The sequence below is a fragment of the Cryptomeria japonica genome, chromosome 6, assembly GCF_030272615.1.
Source record: "Cryptomeria japonica chromosome 6, Sugi_1.0, whole genome shotgun sequence".
Lineage (NCBI taxonomy): Eukaryota > Viridiplantae > Streptophyta > Pinopsida > Cupressales > Cupressaceae > Cryptomeria > Cryptomeria japonica.
Genome location: NC_081410.1, coordinates 623,930,719 through 623,949,789, shown reverse-complemented (window position 1 = coordinate 623,949,789; position 19,071 = coordinate 623,930,719).

Below are 19,071 nucleotides of genomic sequence, written 5' to 3'. Positions count from 1 at the left end.
ACCATCCTTAATGGATTATATGGTGGTATTACAAAAATATTTGCAAGTGTAACAACTGAAACTTGCAAACTTGACACCTCACTTGGTATGGGAGATCGTCATGTAGAAGGAGGCAAACTTTGTGTCCGCTACAAAGGAGAATGCGTCCATGGAGGTGTCACAAAGGGAAAATTATGTTGTTGCAAAAACTCAAAAGTAGGATCAACAACTCCTGCTAATTGTTTCCCACATGTGTAACTTCAATCAGCCAGATTAGGATTTTTGAGAAAATCAGCAATATGGATATTACAACGAAAAGCGCACTGCAACCCAAAAAGAAAGTACCGGTTGCACGTCGCTCCCCAACAGAGTCGCCAAAAAACTATTGGGCTATTTCTAATTGTGTTATTTCCATATCTAACTCCTCATTATCAAATTCCTCATCTTCTTGATCTGAGTCAGATTCGATAGAATGGATAACCACCCCTAAATGGGTTGACACCTGTGAGGTGGCGGGAACATTACTCTTGTCATGATGTGTTGGTTCTTCAACATGTGCTTCCTCTTGATGAGGAATTTCACCTTCTTCTAGTTCTTTTTCTTTCTCAGTCTCCTTAGTAGACTATTGCTCTGGCTCTTTTGTGGTTGTCTCTTGCATTGCAAAAGATGACTCACCTTTTTTAGACCCTTTAATTATGAATTTGATTTTGGGTCCTTTTCCCTTAGATTGTGTTGCAGGAAATGAGGGTAGTGCTTGTTGATATGCTTTGCTTTTGGTCCTCATTTCAGTCATAGTTGTCTTACCAACTAGGCCATCACTATTATCATCATCACTGGAACTAGCATGAAGCTATTTCATTCTAAGCTTCTTCTTCAACAACCATGCATTGGTATTTGCTAAAATGGGGGAAATTCTTTGAGTAATAGATTTACTCTCCTTTTTTTACCACTGCACTGGTGGGAGTGGAGAATCAACAACCTTCCTTTCATAATATACTAGGTCTACTATGTCATCAGTATCCTCCATGGTCATTGGAATTTTTGCCAGATCCAAATTTTCAATCTTCTCTAAGGTAAGACAATTGAAATCCATGCTCCTTATGTCTTCTTCATCTTGACAATCTGTCCATACATCTTCATACCTAAAAACAGGGGTGTAGTTCCTTCTAAGCTTATTCTTCATGTCATGAAAATCAAAATTATTTCATGCTTTGAACCTCCTCAAGGTATTGCATTGCATTTCCTCTTCCATGTTCTTGGTCTTGGGATTAGTCAAAACTAAATACTGGCCAATAGATTTTGGGAACTTCAATCCAGTCTTATGAGCTTGTGATTATTTTTCATGCACATAAATCAGTTGCCAACATAAATCCATGAGTATAACTTTGTTAGACATATATCTTGGCAAAATGAAAGGTTCTCTTGAGAAACATCCTATCCGAATGTAAGTGAATGTAGGGAATTGAAGGAAAACACATCCAAAATGAGAAACCCTGTATATGCCACCTCTGACAGCCTTTTCTTCTGCAAGCCTTTATCAAACATACACTTCCATACAACAAAGAAAGCGTCATTGAATCTTCTGAAATGACTCCCTTGATTTTTTATTATGAGTTGATCATAATATTCCCAGACAGGTATTAACCTCCTATCACCTTTTGTAGATAAACCTGGATATTGCTTCATGGAAGCAGCTGCATATACCAGGTACGAGGTCATATAGAATTTCAATATTATCTTAACCTCCTTCAATTGTGTATAGAGTGCATCATTGATCTGCTCACCCCAATCAATCTCGGTAGCTCCTTTCTTGATTACATTCATATAATAACACATCCATCTTTGAAAATAATGAGAATATTTCAAACCTTTCACCCATGCCAACATGATGACCGTATCATTGTATTCCTCATTGAAGTCACTTCTATGGAAATACTTTGGCCATCTTGAAGTGGTGGAATTTCTAGCAGCAGAGAGAAAAACTATATTAATTACTTTCTTACATTTTACCTCATTTTTCTCAAAATATTCTTGAGCACTTTCTTGAGAAATGTTGGCCACTTCCTCGACTGGAGAACCCTTGAAGACGTTGTTAAAGAAAACACTGTCCAATGTCATAACCACATTTTGATCAGCATCCTTTACTTGTCTTGTATTTGGATCAAAATGATCCGCCACTGCAAGTACAAAATATGGATCATGAGCTGTGACTGGGAAGGAAGCATATTTGGGCAACTCTGATCTGATCAAGTTTGTCAAGCGCAAAGGAGATTTCTCAACTCGATCAATGAACTGTTGCATATTGACATGACCAATTTCCGTATCCTTGATCTCCTTGATGTTGGAATCTATTGAGCTTTCTAGGTACATATTCAAGTATTTATCATACTTGTACTTCATCTTCTTCGCTGATGGTTTGCTCGTTGAGGATTCCAATTGGCTTGAAGAAGGTTTTGATTTGTCTCGAGGAAGTTTTGACATTTGCAAAGTACTGCATTCAACACCGAGGATTAGCTTCTTTGACAGCCGTCATCATTAGAAAAACAAATTTTATCAGCTGGATAAAAAACTTGGAGTCAGAACGAGCTTGGGAACAAAACTATCAAAAATTGGCAAGTCGGGGGAAAAAAGTCCGATCTGCATCTTAGGAGTCAAAATTTGCACATCAGACTTTAAAGTCCGATGTGCAGGGTAAAACATCTTCCTTTCATATCAGACTTTAAAGTCCGATGTGCAAGTTGGGAAAAATCCATTGGCACATCAGACTTTAAAGTCCGATGTGCAAGGGAAAGACCGTTCAAAGGATAAGCACATCGAACTTTAAAGTCTGATGTGCCCGGGGAGGAACAGTGATTGACATGTCAGGTTTAAAAACCTGACATGTCAATCGGACAAACCTGACTTACATATCGGACTTTAAAGTTTGATATGTAAGATTTAACCCTCTTGCTAACACGTCGGGTTTTATAACCCGATTTGTTAGCAAGAAGGTATCTCTCGCATATCGGACTTTAAAGTCCAATATGTAGGAGACATCTTAGTCTATTAGCCTACATGTCGAGATTTGAAACCCGACATGCAGGTGAGGGATAAGATGGAAAAGAGATCAAAGGGAAATCAAACTTTAAAGTTAGATGTGCCCTCAACCTCGAAGAAAAGAGAAAAAATGAAAATGAAAAACAAAGGGAAAAAACCAATGAAAATTAAGAACAAAAGCTGCAAAACAAAAGGAAAAACCCGAAAAGAAAACCTACCTCAATCGAGGCGACTGATGAAAATCGATGAACCGACGAGATGATTAAGAATGAAAATGGAGGAAAAGAGCAGGAGGGCACGCAAGGAGGAAAGATTGCAAAATAAAATGAGGAATTAAAACCTAAATTTTAATAAATAAACCCCAAATTAACAATTAATGCCCTCATTAATTGTTAAGCATGCCATGCATGTCGGACTTTAAAGTCTGACATGCAAGATTAAACCTCTTGCAAGTTGGACTTTAAAGTCTGACATGCAAGCCACTGCAATCAACCTTCACATCGGACTTTAAAGTCTGATGTGCAATTCTTTTAAAAAGGGAAAACCTTGCAGGTTGGACTTTGAAGTCCGACCTGTAGGCAAAACTGCAAAAATAAAAGAATTTAAAAACAATAAAAACAAAAAGTGAAAAGCAAAAGGAGCTAATCGACGGAGTCGGTCAAGCTCTCCCTGAGGACATGAGGTATGAAACATACCAGTTTTGTAGGGTTGCCTCACGATTTTAGCCATGTTGAAATAGAGGACAACAAAACTTAGGTGTTTCAAACCCTTGTGGAAAAGGTGGCATATACATGTTCCTATCAAAGGGATAGGGACAAATATGGTTAAGTGAAAATCGGGTAGTCTTCACACCACTAGTGAGTTGTTGAGCGAGATTTTCTACTTGTTGTCTCAACATGTCTATTTCTGTAAGAGGAGGAGGCGGAGGATTCCCTTGATGATTAAGGTCATAGTGGAAGTAATCCCTACCTCTTCCACCATCATTACAACTATATTGTTCAGATGTCTTCTGTATCTATGCGGTATCAAAATCAGAGGGTAGTTTGGCACCCTCTTGAGCAAGTCTCAGAAAATGAGCATTTGCGTTGTTTCTAAGGATTTCGACAAAGAGTTTATTGAACTTTGGATTATGTTGTGCTCTTTCTATGTCTTCGAGAGTTGGAGCACTAGGATCTTCATCCTTCGTGCCTCCTCCAATGGCTTCTTGGAAATTGTTGAGGTTTTCTTCCTCCTCGTCTTTGATTTCTGGTTGTCGGTTTCTCATTGATCTTGTTTGAGCCATGTTGTTTGAAAGTTTTGAGGTTGGTGAAAGTGATATTGAGTTGGTGATGAGATGTTTGATGAGAGATAAGTGTTTTGTGAAATGTTTTAAAACATGGATCTCTAACACTGAATATTGGATGTTACCAAAGTTTCTTTGTGAATTGCTCTTTTGTTTTCAACAATTTTGATGTGATAAGGTATAGAAAGGTTTGAGATGTGTTACAAACTAAGCTACCTAGAAATGAGATGATACACTCATAAGCTAGTTTTCACCTTTGTAGAAATGCCTCTTAGGATGATTTGATCCTAGATGTAGAGTCACTCTAAAAGTTATTTGTTGGTTTGATTTAAGCAATATTTTAAAAGAACTCAGGACAAGACCTTTTTGTGTTTTTGAGAGTTGAATGGTTTTGTGATGTGTGAAGGTGAAAGTGGATAGAATATGGACCTCAATAAAAACTTTATGTCACAAAGGGGGTTTCTACTTCTTCCTCTCTCTCTGGGGTTAGTGGTTCTCCTTGAGCTTCATTGTATGTAATGCAGATTTTTGGAAAGAAAGCAAGATTGATCTTGCCCCCGTTGTTTTTGTGATAATCCAAGGCTCTATACTGAGTAAGAGATCTATTTTTCAAAGGCTCTTTATCAAATTCGTTGGATTTTCCTTGAAGATGCAAATGCATATGATGCAAGAAGGCTCTGTGTGAGAGAAAAAATTGTCTATTGATATAGAAAAACTTCCTTCTTTTGATAGTAGCCTTTGAAGTCAATGGTCTTTTCTTCAAATTGATATTTTGATGAAGATTTTGTTTTCTCAAGATATGAGTGATGGTCATATAATTTGATATCTTATTTCTCTTTGTTTGATGTTTGCTTTTGTTCGTCAATGTTGATGTAAAATTGTGTTGAATGAGTACTTGGTTTAAAATTTGTTTTGAATTTCTTTAACAAGAAAACATAGCAAGCACACAAGCACAATAATCTTGCCTCAAAAGGCACAATAGGTGTGGGTCTAAATTAACCCAATCATGAACTTTTTGACCCTTTTCAAATATTTTGTATGTTTTTCCAAAAGCCTGAAGTTGGCTCAAATTGTTACTGGTCTGACACAAGATGAAGACAATTCAAACACACTTTATCCCTAAGGTCAATGGCCAGTTGTGATATTTTCAGCCCACATCTTGATATTTCTTTGACTTTTGTACTACATACCTTATGAATCCCGTCGTGGTAGGTAAGGATCTGATATACTAAGTCTTGCGTGAGCATAACAAATAGATGATCCCTATGATGGGGGAGTCACCACTTTTATCAAGCTACAAGTAGCCTTTCAAAAAGCCTTGTTTCTACTCAAGGAAATATGTATTGTGAGTATCTTGGGAGAAAAAACATCTATGCTCTTGCACTGAACTTTTCATAAATATCCTCAATCAATAGAATGGGTGAGCTTTTATAATAAAAGGTGTTTAGTAATGTTCGATGCCTTTGGACGTAAGTTCATTCTGCAGTGACTCACTTAAGAGCCTTGTAACTTGTGGTGGGGCCCATATGCCCTTTCGGCAAGTTACACTATAGGAACAACTACACCCAAGGCCACATCTTTCGCTCTCACCTAATTTTTATAGCGGCTCGAAGGATTTACCGCGCGAGGTCATTCCCAAGAGTGATGTGTCTCTTGGCAGGCCTCTCTTAAAAATAAACCTTTTGAGCATTATTAATACTTTTCTCTTGCACCTAGGACCATGAGAGCCAAGGGAGAGGATAGTGTGTGTTAGAAGTGGGACCGCTCTGCAGATTTTGCACAAGCATGCCAATCACTGAAAACACTTGTTCTTTTTAACTGATTTATTGCAATGTGATTTAAATACTATTTGGAGATGTTGTTCCAACAAACATGGTATTCTTTTTAATCCCTCAAAGCAATATGTTGTCTAACTAGGAAAGTGAAAATTCTGGTCAACCAAATTGAAGCATGTTTTTGCTTGAAGTAAAATCGTTTCTTTGTAAACAAAAATTGACAAGTTGTTTGTTCTTTTTAACTTGCAAAATAAAATGTTGATTGTCATTTTTTAGACTTGCAAGAAATGAAATTTGTTTGTTTTTTTTAAGCCCAAAATGAAAATTTGTTCCTAACACGCAAGAAAACAAAGTTGTTTGTTTGATTTTGTGGTTCTTTTTAACTTTGTAAAATGAAGTTCTTTTTAAGCCCCAAACTGAAAAATTGTGTTGATTTTATAACCCAAAATGAAAAGTGAAGTTTGTTTTTAGTCCAAAAAGGGAAAGTGAATTCTTTTTAATCCAACTTTAAAACAAAGTTAGAAAGAAAAAGAAATTAAAAATCCCTAATTTTTAACTCCTTGAATCCTGCAAAACAAAAGGTTAGCAAAAACCTGCACAAAAAGAGAACAAGTTAGTGAAGTGGAAGTTTGGGTGGGCTTCTAGAAGCCTTAAATTTTGATTTTTCGGTTACATATATTTTGTTTTCAACTCTTTGTTACAATAGCGCTACTCTGTGTAAACACCAAAGTGCCACTTTAATACAAACATGCTAAAAGACTGACAAACACGCTAAAACAACCACAAAAGTGCTACTATATAAACAAACACGCTACTTAAAACTGTCAAGCAAATTGAAATTTCTGTCAAATAGAGAGCACAAAAGCGCTAAAATAGTGACAAAGGTGCTATTTAAATAATAATAGCGCCAGATTTCAGACAAAAGCACCCCTTCTCTGATAGAAGCGTCGAAACTCTGACAAAAGCACTCCTCCATTGTCGAAAGCGCTAAAATGTGCTCAATAGCGCTAAATCGCAACCAGTGTGACAATTTTAGCAATTTTCAAAAAAAGTTAGTAGTTTAATATCAGAAGGTTGCATGTTCGATTCACGTTGGGTTCACCAAATGATGCGCTGCAAAAAGGATGTTAGGAACACACAAGACAAATCATTCATTAGTGTTAGTAGTATCAATCATAAACAAAATACAAAAGAAGATACAATCCTAAGCATGCATATCAAGAGAGATCAAACATATTATGGAAAGCATACAAAAATGGAGAAAAGACACAAAACACTCCCAAATGCTTGCCAACATGCTCATAGCTACTCCTCCCTTGTTCCTCTCCTCTCCAAGTTCCACATGAGTGTAGCCCTCAAATTTTTTGCACTACTATGGAAGTCTTATGGAGATTCAATATTTATGAAAAATAAAAATAAAAGACTATGCAAATGCAAGCAAAATAGATATGAGAAAATACCTAATTAATCTATATTGATTTTAACAAAGATGATTTGCTCCTAAAATGCTCTCTCAATTCTAGTATAGATTAGATGCATACAAGATTTCTAGATCTGGATATGAAGGAAATGGGCTCTATTTTTAGGAAAAATAGAGAAATGGATGGTTGAGATTGGGTAATCTCAACAAGGGTTAGGATTGTTGGGTTTGTGATCCATGCGATGGCTTTCAACCCAATCCCAGGATGACAAATGTCAACATGAGATGGCTTGAGAGGAGAGGGAAGAAGCATTAAATGCTTGAGATGACATGAAGGTTACCTTGGGAGTTAAGGTTAGGCTTGAGTTGAATGAATAAAGCCTTTATCCAAGGGTAATGCCTTTATCCAATGGATAAACTCTTGTGCAAGAGTTAATGGGGATAACCATGGTCAAAGCAATGAATGCTTGAAGAGACCCATGAGTTAAATGTAGGTTGAGTTAGAGGAAAAGTCTCTAAACATGTGGGTGAGTTGAGTTAACCATTAATGGTTATGTAAGAGCCATAAGTTGTTTGGAAGACTTTAGGGGTTAACTTGTTGAAGACATAAAGCCTTTAACACATTTCAAAGACTTTGAGGCTTTGAGAAGTGACTTCAAGTTGCTTAGGAATGTGACAATATTCAGGAGATGGATTGGGCTAATTAGAAGGGGTTAGAAGAGTCTAGAAGGTGGTTAGAAGAGTCTAGAAGGGGATTAGAATGCAAGTGGGTTTGGTGGGTGAGAGAAAATAGGATTTTAATTAAAATAAAATTCATTTATTTCAATCAAATAGATGCAACTTGCATTTGTAGGAGAATGCAAGTGGGGGGAGGGGGGCGGGTAGTTTAGGGATTTAAATAAATATTTTTTTATTTATTTAAAGGAGGAAAGAGGGTTAAATTAAATAAATATGTTTATTCATTTAATTGATTGTGAATTTGGTTTAATGAATCAATTTAAATAAATTGAATAATTTATTTAATTAATAGGAGAAGAGGTTGAGGATGAATTAATTAAATATTCAATTTAATTAATTGGTTATTTATGGTTTATTAATCAAATAAATAGTAAATATTCATTTAATTAAGAGGATAGATTTATGTGACTACAAATAGAAAGTAATGTGGCAGCTTCAGGATGTCCCTTCAAAATCTTGGTAACAAACACTACCTCCCGCATATTCAACATTGTGTGAAGCGACTTGATTTTAAAATTCTCAAACCCATTCATGGATGCCATTTTTATCCAAACAAAAAACCTAGGCTTTAGAACTTTATCTAAATTAACATATAGTATATGTCGATACTTTATCACGGAGTTTGGAGGAAGCTCCATGTTCTTAACCAGAAATTCCATCTTACAGAGTTTGGAGGAAGCTCCATGTTCTTAACTAGAAAGTCCATCTTTGCTCAAATATTGTTTTTAGTTAAGCCAATGACATGAGGGGAAAGCCTAATTAATTCCATAGTTCCTCATACGAGAGTCCACATAGTTGAAAATTATAAATTTTGGCTTCGAGTGTTGCTACATGAGCATTGGCCAAAAAGATGAGAACATGCTTGTACGGTTTACTCATATCCAGTTGTGCAGCCATGAAAGAAATGTAAAGTAGAATATTTGGCCTTAAGACCAAAAGTTTGTTTGCATTGTGTTGTCATTGATGTCAACCGATATAGGATGGTAACCAGTATGGGAGATTGGTGTGCAATATTGTCATTGATGCATAACGGATGAGATGTCTTTGATGTCATCTAGCATATCAGGTCACCGATAAGGGAGAGAAGGTCAGCTAGCATATTTGCCATTGGAGTCACCGGTACACAAGTTAGTGTTGGCAGTGCATGGTTGTCACCAACAAGAGAGCAGGATGTTGGGCGGTTGATTGTGATGAAGAGGGGGAATGTTACCCAAATCACATCAACACTGAAGAAGAAGTATGGCCAGGCCACCCGTATGTTGTGTGTATGTGAAACAACAGGACTCCCACCGGATAAAGATGCAGTCACCATTTGAAGAGATGACTGACAATGAATGTGCCCAATCGGATCCTATGTGCCTAATTGAAGATATGTTGCTCAAATAGGGATGACACATTGGTGCAATCAATAGTACATTTGGCCTCAAATTCTGACGGTAGTTCATCGGGATTCCGACTACAATTCGTTGGACTGCCGACGAGCAACACCATTGAAAACTTGTAGTCAGACATTCCGACGATGCTCAAGACCATCCAAATTTTGATGGAGCCGAAGACTCTTCCAATGACGGCCATGACTGCGCTTAGCCATCGATAAAACTTGATAAGTCATCAGAATTTTGACGTCTTGCAGGTGATGTTCTGACGGCTCGAGCGTTAGAATAAATTGGAATTTTGACGACCCCCTCATTGCTTAGCCATCGGTAAAACTTGATAAGTTGTCAGAATTCCAACGACAACCAGGGCATCCACACCGACGAGGATGTTGTATGTGCGGTGGTTTGGGCGTCAGAATAAAATTGGGTGGGTATCAGAATTCCGATGCCCCCTAAATGCTTACCTGAATTCCGATGCCCCCTGAATTCAGATAGCCTCGTCATTGTTTATCCATTGAAATTCCGATGGTAACGAGGGTATTCGCTTCGACGAGGATGTTGTATGTGCGACGGTTTGGGCGTCAGAATAAAATTGGTTGGGTATCAGAATTCCGATGCCCCCTGAATGCTTACCTATCGACAAACCTCGATAAGTCATCGGAATAAATTGGGTGGGCATCAAAATTTTGACACCCCCTCACTGCTTAGTTGTCGGCACAACTCGATAAGTCGTCAAAATAAATTGGGTGGGTGTCATAATTTTGACGCCCCCCCACTGCTTATCCAACGAGGATGCTGTTAGACATACAACATCCTCGTCAGATGCTTGGTGGATGGAAAGGTTTGCACTTATTGATCAATACGATAATACTAAAGATTCATTATTCTGTATCAGCCAACCAAATGACAATAAAAACAATTTGACAATCTAATCATGCGACGGTTTAGGCATCGAATGCTTGGTGGATGGAAAGATTTGAACTGATTGACCAATATGATAATACTAAAGATTTGTTATTATGTATCAACCAACCAAGCGACAATAAAAACAATTTGACAATCTAATATTTCCACTCGAAGACCAGCCTCAAAAAACCATGTATGATTGAAGAATTGTGTCCCACGTTAAGTTCTTCAATCCCATCAATAGCCACCCATAGGTGGCATACCATAAGCTGGCATGGAAGACATTCCCATTCCACTCATACCTGGTTGAAAGCAACCTCCCATTCCCACTCCCATGCCAGGCATTGGAGGTGTTGGCAAAGCAAAGGGGAAGAAGTTGAGCATACATATTATGTAAACAAAATAGACACATTTATTTTTGCAGAAGATTTAAAATGTTTATTAAAGAGAAACTTAAAATATTCACAGAATCATCAGAGTATATCAAGAACCTGAAGTAGGTATGGAAACACAAAGTCAATTATATTATTCATCCAGGAAAGTTCCAAAGCCACGTCTGGTCTGATCAAGTCATAACATATGAACAAGCATGAAGCAAAGCATTATTTCTTGCCCTACAGTTCCAAATGCAAAAGTAAGCCACATTTCAATGCCCCAATCCAAAATGAAAATTCAAAATATACTTTAGCCTGTGAGAGAGAACAACCAACTATATGTTTTACCAATTGTATACCCCGTTCCAAAAAATACACCAACAATTCCTCTGCAAGTTCACGATCACTCGATTGAGAACTAGTTTCCATTGCATCCTTGTAAAGATTATCCTTTTTAGACAGTGCAATATGTCAGCACATAATTTTTCTATAATTTCCTCAAAAATGCTTATTTTCTATAATTTTCTTAATTATGCTCTTAAAATGCTATTGGAGGTGCTGGCAAAGGAAGGGGAAGAAGCTGAGCATACATATTTTGTAAACAAAATAGGCACATATTTATTTGAATTTTTAAAAACCATCAGTAGAGTAGAACAAGTGCTCCTTGAGGCTCAATTAAGCAAAATGCATACCTATTGTGCAACAAGATCTTTCTCTTCTTTCTCCTTGGATTTCTCTTCTTGGATAGCCTCTAACTTGTTCCACAAAATACCTGTTCCACAAAATACACCATCAATTCCTCTACAAGTTCACAATCACTCGACTGAGAACTAGTTTCCATTGCATCATTGTAAAGATTATCCTTTTTAGACAGTACAATATGTTAGCACATAATTTTTCTATAATTTCCTAAAAAATGCTATTTTTCTATAATTTCCTTAATCATGCTCTTAAAAATGCTATTTTCTATAATTTCCTTAATTATTCTCTTAAAATGCTATATTCTGTAAATAAAATAGGCACATATTTATTTGAATTTTTAAAAATTGTCAGTAGAGTAGAACAAGTGCTCCTTGAGGCTCAATTAAGCAAAATGCATACCTGTTGAGCAACAAGATCTTTCTCTTCTTTCTCCTTGGATTTCTCTTCTTGGGCAACCTCTAACTTGTCCTTAACAAGCTCATCAACTTTTGTCGTGTATTCTTGAATGAACTTTGAATTTTTTTTTTTTGAATATTAGCTATTTAATTGTGCAGAAGATTTAAAATTGTAAAGCGGAAAATGGCGATCGAACCCTAGTTGCTCTCCCCTCTTCCAACTCCAAGGAGAGAGAAGGGAGGTTGCTAGGGTTGATGGTTTTCACTTGGGAGACTTTACATTCAAAAGAGGGGTTGAAACCCACAAGATCCAATCCCACGCAATGCAAGATTGGATGCTAAATGAGTTTCAAGGCTAAATGAGTTTCAAGGGTTATGACAGCAAGGCTACCCTCTTTTGTAAAGAATGTGCATAGAAGAATTAAGCTAAGCATGCATAGAAAGTGAGAAAGATTCGCTTATAAACTGAGATAGGAATACAGTATGAAGTTGCGGACTTGGAATTAGCAGTAAAATGTCGATACGACATTGTCCTGCAAATTTGAGCAAAATTTATTGGGACGATGGCGCCCGGCGTGCACACGGTCCTCCGAAAAATCCGCGAAACGAAGGGGGATCTGTTCGTCTCTGCACAAGGATTCCAAATCTTCAATTTCAGCCACGTACCTGCAACCTACACACAGAAAAGCGAAGACGATTGGGGGGTTAGGGATTAGGGGTTTGCCTTTAGGTCAAACCCTAGTTTTGGAATTAACCAAGAAATGAGAAATGCTGTAAATGTAATGTAAAACAAGTACTAATACCTTGTTGTAAGGATGTTTGTATCCTTATGTGCGAAGGTATAGATGTTGTTGTTTGTTGTATGTTTGTATGTTGTATGTTGTATGTAGCATGTAGTATGTGATCTCCTCTTCAATGGTTGAATCCTTGTCTTGAATGCAACACTTAGCCTTGAATGGAGACTTAGAATGATCAATTGCTTGAAAGAATGCTTGAATGCTTGAATGCTTGAGTATAGTTTCCACGCTTTTTTCCATCATGTCATATGAGAGAGGAAAATGTAGTTTATATACTTGTCAATTAGGGCTGATAGACCGATTTTCCCGCTTAGGCCGACCAGGAAAGATAATTTTCCAATTTTCAAACATAAAGAACCCGAAGTCCAAAAGAGACCGGGCCCAAAATAGGACCCAGGGACCAGGGCGCTGGGCGCTCTGGTCCCACCTCCCGGGACAATAAGGTGCAAAGGAGGTTCAGGCCAGGGTGCAAGAAAATGCAGTTTTCAGTGTCATAATCAGGTTTCGGGGTCTCCATTCAGGTTGCGTGTTGCGTTGCCATCGTGAAGACCGAAATGCAGTCGAAATTGCAAGTGTCGCAATTTTAGGACGCTACATTTAGCCCCCACTTTAGTGGGAGTATGTATGCTCATACTTCCGGTAAAGTACAAGGAACAATCATTGAAAGACTTTCACCACGTCAAGGAGGCAAGACACACCAAGCCCTCAGTGGACTAAGGATCTTACGACTTCGATTGACAAGGTAAAAGGGAAGATCACGAGGGAGAACCATGACTGTCAGTAGTAGGGTTCCCTCACTATGAGTCATGCAAGAAAGATATCAAAAAATTTCAAGGCAAGGCTAAATTTGCCAAGAAATTTTCAAGTATCTTGAAAAGATATGAACGGGATGTATGCCCCCCTACGTTAAAGCGATCGCACACGCCTCAACGGGGGTGATTGTTTTAACGTAGTGATACACATAAGAAACGAGAAAGGAAAGGAGCACGTTATCGCAAGGATTTAGCCCCCAAGTGTGAGATAAACCCAAGGATAATAGACACAAAACACAAAGCACGAGGTGACTTCGCTTTCCTCAGGGTCAGTATGCTGTATGATAATTCATGTATATCATATGTATGTATGCATAATTGTTCTTCATTCCCCAATCAAGGAAGGTCACCTAGAAGAAGGGAACACATGTGTCTTTTGAGTCAACATGAGAGAGATCGAGAGATCTCAATGCTTTGCATCGTCCTCAAGTAGACAACACCAAGGACAACAAATAGAAGAATGAGAATAACATATAGAAGAAGTAACACAAGAGAGGAGGAGAGAATCTGCTATGCTAATGTAACTAGTCTAGCACGTCATCTACCCCCCGATCTTGCTGATCAATGTTTCGGGAAGGTAGGGAACATGCTAGAGGAGGAACATCCAACACAGCAGATGGAGCTATCACAAGATCCAAACAAGGGCTATGTTCATGTTCCAAGCCACGCTGTTCTTGTCTAGGAGCTAGGATAAGTGCTTTAGAAAATTCATTAGATAAATGGTTATCAATATCAACAAGTTCATATTCACTATCAGAATGAACAGGTTAAGTAGCATTTTCATCATGAATAACATTTTCATCTATAGCATCATCAAGATTTATAAAAATAGGGTCTTTAATTCGCACTGGATCAAGACCATCATGCATCTTATGTTTAGGAGATTTTGGAGAAAATGGAATAATGCTTGTTGAAGGTGTTTTTGGAGATTGCAAAGTTTGAGAAGCAGCTGCTTGAGCTCTAAGATGACGCTTTCGTCGGCGTTCACATGCAGATCGATTTCGTCTAGTCTTAGTAGGAAGTGAAGAAGATTGAGGAGGAGGAATGTTCTCATCCTTATCGCTTGGGTGTGTAGGTTTTGGTCTCTTAGGCTGGATAATAGGAGAAGAAGAAGGTCTCTTCTCTCTATAAAAAGAAGGAGGAGGAACTGCTCCATACAAAGGAGGAATATTTGGTTTAGGAAGAAGACCAAGTCCATCATGACGAGGAGGTATAGGTCTACTCTTAGGAAGTTTATTAGGCATAGACATAATCACATCCATGGGAACGGGTTGGGAATCTTCTTGAGGAAAGACATTAGTTTTATCTTTCAAAGGAAGAACTTCCTTCTCAAGAACGATAGGAATATCAAGTTTGGGTGTTCTAGGTTCACTTAGAGATAGGATCATATCTATTTTCCACTTTTGATAAGATTTGAAAAGATGATCACTTCGTGGAGGAAGAGATTGGAATTGTTTAGGCCAAAAGTAATCAATAGGAACGCTAGAAGTTCTTTCAGCTGGTTTAAAGAGACTATGATTGATAGTAACAATTTCACCATTATGGGGAAATTTCAAACACTTATGAATAGGAGAAGCAATAGCTTTCATGGAAGATAGCCAAGGATAGCCAAGCTTCACACGAAATTGTTCGGAAGATGGAATAATAGCAAAGTTCACATCAAGGGATTTGTTATGGACCTCAATAGGCAATGTAATAGAACCAATTGCAGGAGAAGAAAATGCATCAAATAGTTTCACAATCACATCTGTTTTGTCATAAATCACTTGATTCAATTGCAAAGTAAAAAGAAATTCTTCAGTAATAACATTAACCATGCACGAAGGATCAATAAGCACTCCACGGCAAGGTGTATTCTTGACTTTTGCAACTATGTATAAAGGACCATCAGGTGCCCTAATGGTTTCACTGGAATCAAATGTGATGGAAGGTTCTTTAGGGTTTTCTTGCTGCTCTACAAAGTTAATCACATTCGGAGTCATAGACACAAGACCATCAGATGAAAGAGAGGAATCATTAGTCTCAATCGCATTAGAGGTATGAGAAGGTAATGGATCAGTGAAAATCTGAAGATTTTGATTAGGAGGAGCTACAGATGTATTGCCTTTATCATTCACTCCAGAAACAGAAATAGTATTATTATCAATCAAATCTTGAATTTTACCCTTTAAAGAAAAACATTTTTCAGTATCATGCCTAGGCTGACGATGAAATTGACAAAAAGCTTTGTTATCAAAATAAGGTGAAGTAATCTTTGCAGGATCAATTTTCCTTATAGGAGGAAGAGTAAGCACATTTTGTTCCAATAACTTATTCAAAATACTATGCAATGATTCATTCAAAGGAGTATACTTTCTTTCTTTCTTGAAAAATTTAGAAATAGGAGGCACACCTGATGCTACATTCACATTGTTGTTGATGGTGTTTTCATTGAATTTAATGGAATCTCTGTTCGGTTTAAACTTCCCAAATGGTTGTTGACTGCTATCACCCTTATCACTCGGAGCCATAGGATGTGATTGTTCCATTTGACTCACAGTCAGTTGATAATTGTGAAGAGTTGCACACAACTGTTGGAAAGAAGTAAACTCAGAAAATAGAAGTTTGTCTCGAATATCTTTTTGTAAATTAGAAATAAAGATTCTTTGAACATCATTGTCAGGCACTGGAAAAGAAATTTGAGCATACAAATGCTTATATCTACCAATGAAATCAGTCACTTTTTCTTTAACACCTTGTTTACAATGCATTAAATCAATCAAAGTAACTTTAGGACTTATATTGTTTTGAAATTGTTGAATGAAAGCATTTGCAAGTTGTTCAAAAGAAGTAATAGAATAAGAAGGCAACGAGCAATACCATTGTAGGGCTTTGTCTCTTAATGTTCTAGTGAACAATTTTGCAAGCAACCTTTGGTCATAAGCAAAATCAGTACATATTGTTTGAAAAGTCTTAACATGTGTTAGAGGATCACCTTTACCATTATAAAGCTCCAAATGCGGGATTTCAACATGTTTAGGAGGGATAGCTCGAACAATGTCAAGAGAAAGTGGGCTCGCAACATCAAATGTGGGCACACTAAACTTAGATTGATTCATAGAGGCAATTTGTTGCTGTAAAGAAGAGACAGTTTGTGCAAGATTGTTAATGGTCGCTTCAGTCGAAGAGTTCATATTAGATGTGTTAGATTGAGATGGAGGTGTTATGTTATTGAAAGAAGGTAAAGAGTAAGGTGGTGGGACCCTATGATAATCAGTCATAGGAGATGATTGGACAGGAGGAACACTACAAGGAGGAATGGAATGATTGAATGAATTGCCCCCTTGCGTCATGTTCATTTGTGGAGATATAATAGGGACACTCATTGAAGGAGTGAATGAAGAAATCGGATTGAATGAAGGAAGAGGGTTAATTGAAGAGGAAGAATTGCCCCCATGACTGGCGATCACAGGAGGAATGTCTTGTGTAGAAGTAGCCATTATGTTTGATGTAAAGGTAGGTATGCTAGCAATAGAAGTCATTAAAGGAATAGAATGATTGACTTGAGTAGGAGGTTGTGTATAACCCAAATTTTCAGCACAACTCTTCATAGGCATCACATTCGAATCCACAATGTGTGCAATACCACGCAAAATATCAATTCCATTCTTATCACTTTGAAGCATATGTTTTAGACCCTCAATTAAAGGAAGAGCTTGACTATCGGGGTATTCTTGAGACATCCATTGTCGAAAATCGTCAAATTGGTTATCCAATTTCGAAAGTTGTTCTACAGAAACCTCATGGAGAGCTTCTTCGTCATTAGGAGGATTAGAGGAATTACCCATGTCCTCGTTAAAAAGGCTATTCAAATTAGGTTCCATCTCCTCAGTAGTTAAACCTCGAAAAGACTTAATTCTACGGCTTCGTCTAACGGGAATAGTGTAAATAGGGCTTATTGTTGTAAAACTCATGCACTAGAGAGAGAGAGAAAATTTTGAATTTAGACGTAGCAATTTTTAGTAAAATCAGCCAATCTTCTGGATTTAAGCTGTTAAATACAATCAGGACAATCTCCCGAAATTTCAGAAAAAATGTCAGGGACCGTGGCGCTTCGGAGTGCACACGGTCCCGGCAACTTTTTTCGAAATTTGCAGGGATGAAAGTTATGATGATTTTAGAGCTAATCTGAAAAAATTGAATGATTTTACGATCTGTAGATAGGCCAAATTAAAGTTGCAATCTCGAAATTGAACCCTACCAAGATTGTCGAAAAATGCAAAATTTGAATTTTGAAAAAGAGAGGGAAACTAAAATTTTGAATTTTATGATTTTAGAGGGAATGTCAAGAGCAATGCAAATTTTGAAATTTAAAAATTGACTCAATTTCACGCAAAATTCAATTTTGAAAGTGGAAATTAAAGTTGTTGTAATTAAGCACTTAATTTCAAAAGTCACAAATTGTAAGAATTTGAATAAAGCACTAAAATTTCGAATGAATGCAAACACACTTTTCAGATTTAGGACAGTAAGAACACAATTTTGACACAAAATTTCAATTTCAATGATTTTTGAATGATTAGAAGCGTTAATCCAAGCAATCCCTAGACCAACTTTGACTTTAATTTTGAAAGTGTTATAATTGATAAAATCAGCCAAAATTCTAGATTTTAGCAGGAAAATACAGTAAGATCTAACTCCCAAAATTTCAGAAAAAATGTCAGGGATGATGGCGCTCGGAGTGCACACGGTCCTTGCAACTTTTTTCCAAATTTTCAGGGATGAAAGATATTGTGATTTTATTGCGGAATCCAAAGTTACAGCTGATTTGGAGATGTTTTGATCAGTGAAATTGTCGGACAAAGGTTGAATCAAGAGGGTTTTAAAAATTAGGGTTTTGACACTTAACCACTTAATTTTCAAAATTAAAGCATAGATATGAATTGATAATTTGTAATAGAAGGGCAGATTTGAAACAAGCATTAACATTTAGACATTTCGCAAGTTCAATTACTAAAAAGAAAATTTAGGGTTTTTATGCAATTAACCTCTAAAATTTTGCAAAAGATCAACATGGAAATGTAATCAAGGAATCCAATTTTCAGATCTAACCATGAATAATCAGAAGGGATGTTCATGTCGGGTTCACCAAAATGTAAAGCGGAAAATGGCGATCGAACCCTAGTTGCTCTCCCCTCTTTCAACTCCAAGGAGAGAGAAGGGAGGTTGCTAGGGTTGATGGTTTTCACTTGGGAGACTTTACATTCAAAAGAGGGGTTGAAACCCACAAGATCCAATCCCACGCAATGCAAGATTGGATGCTAAATGAGTTTCAAGGGTTATGACAGCAAGGCTACCCTCTTTTGTAAAGAATGTGCATAGAAGAATTAAGCTAGGCATGCATAGAAAGTGAGAAAGATTCGCTTATAAACTGAGATAGGAATACAGTATGAAGCTGCGGACCTGGAATTAGTAGTAAAATGTCGATACGGTGCTGTCC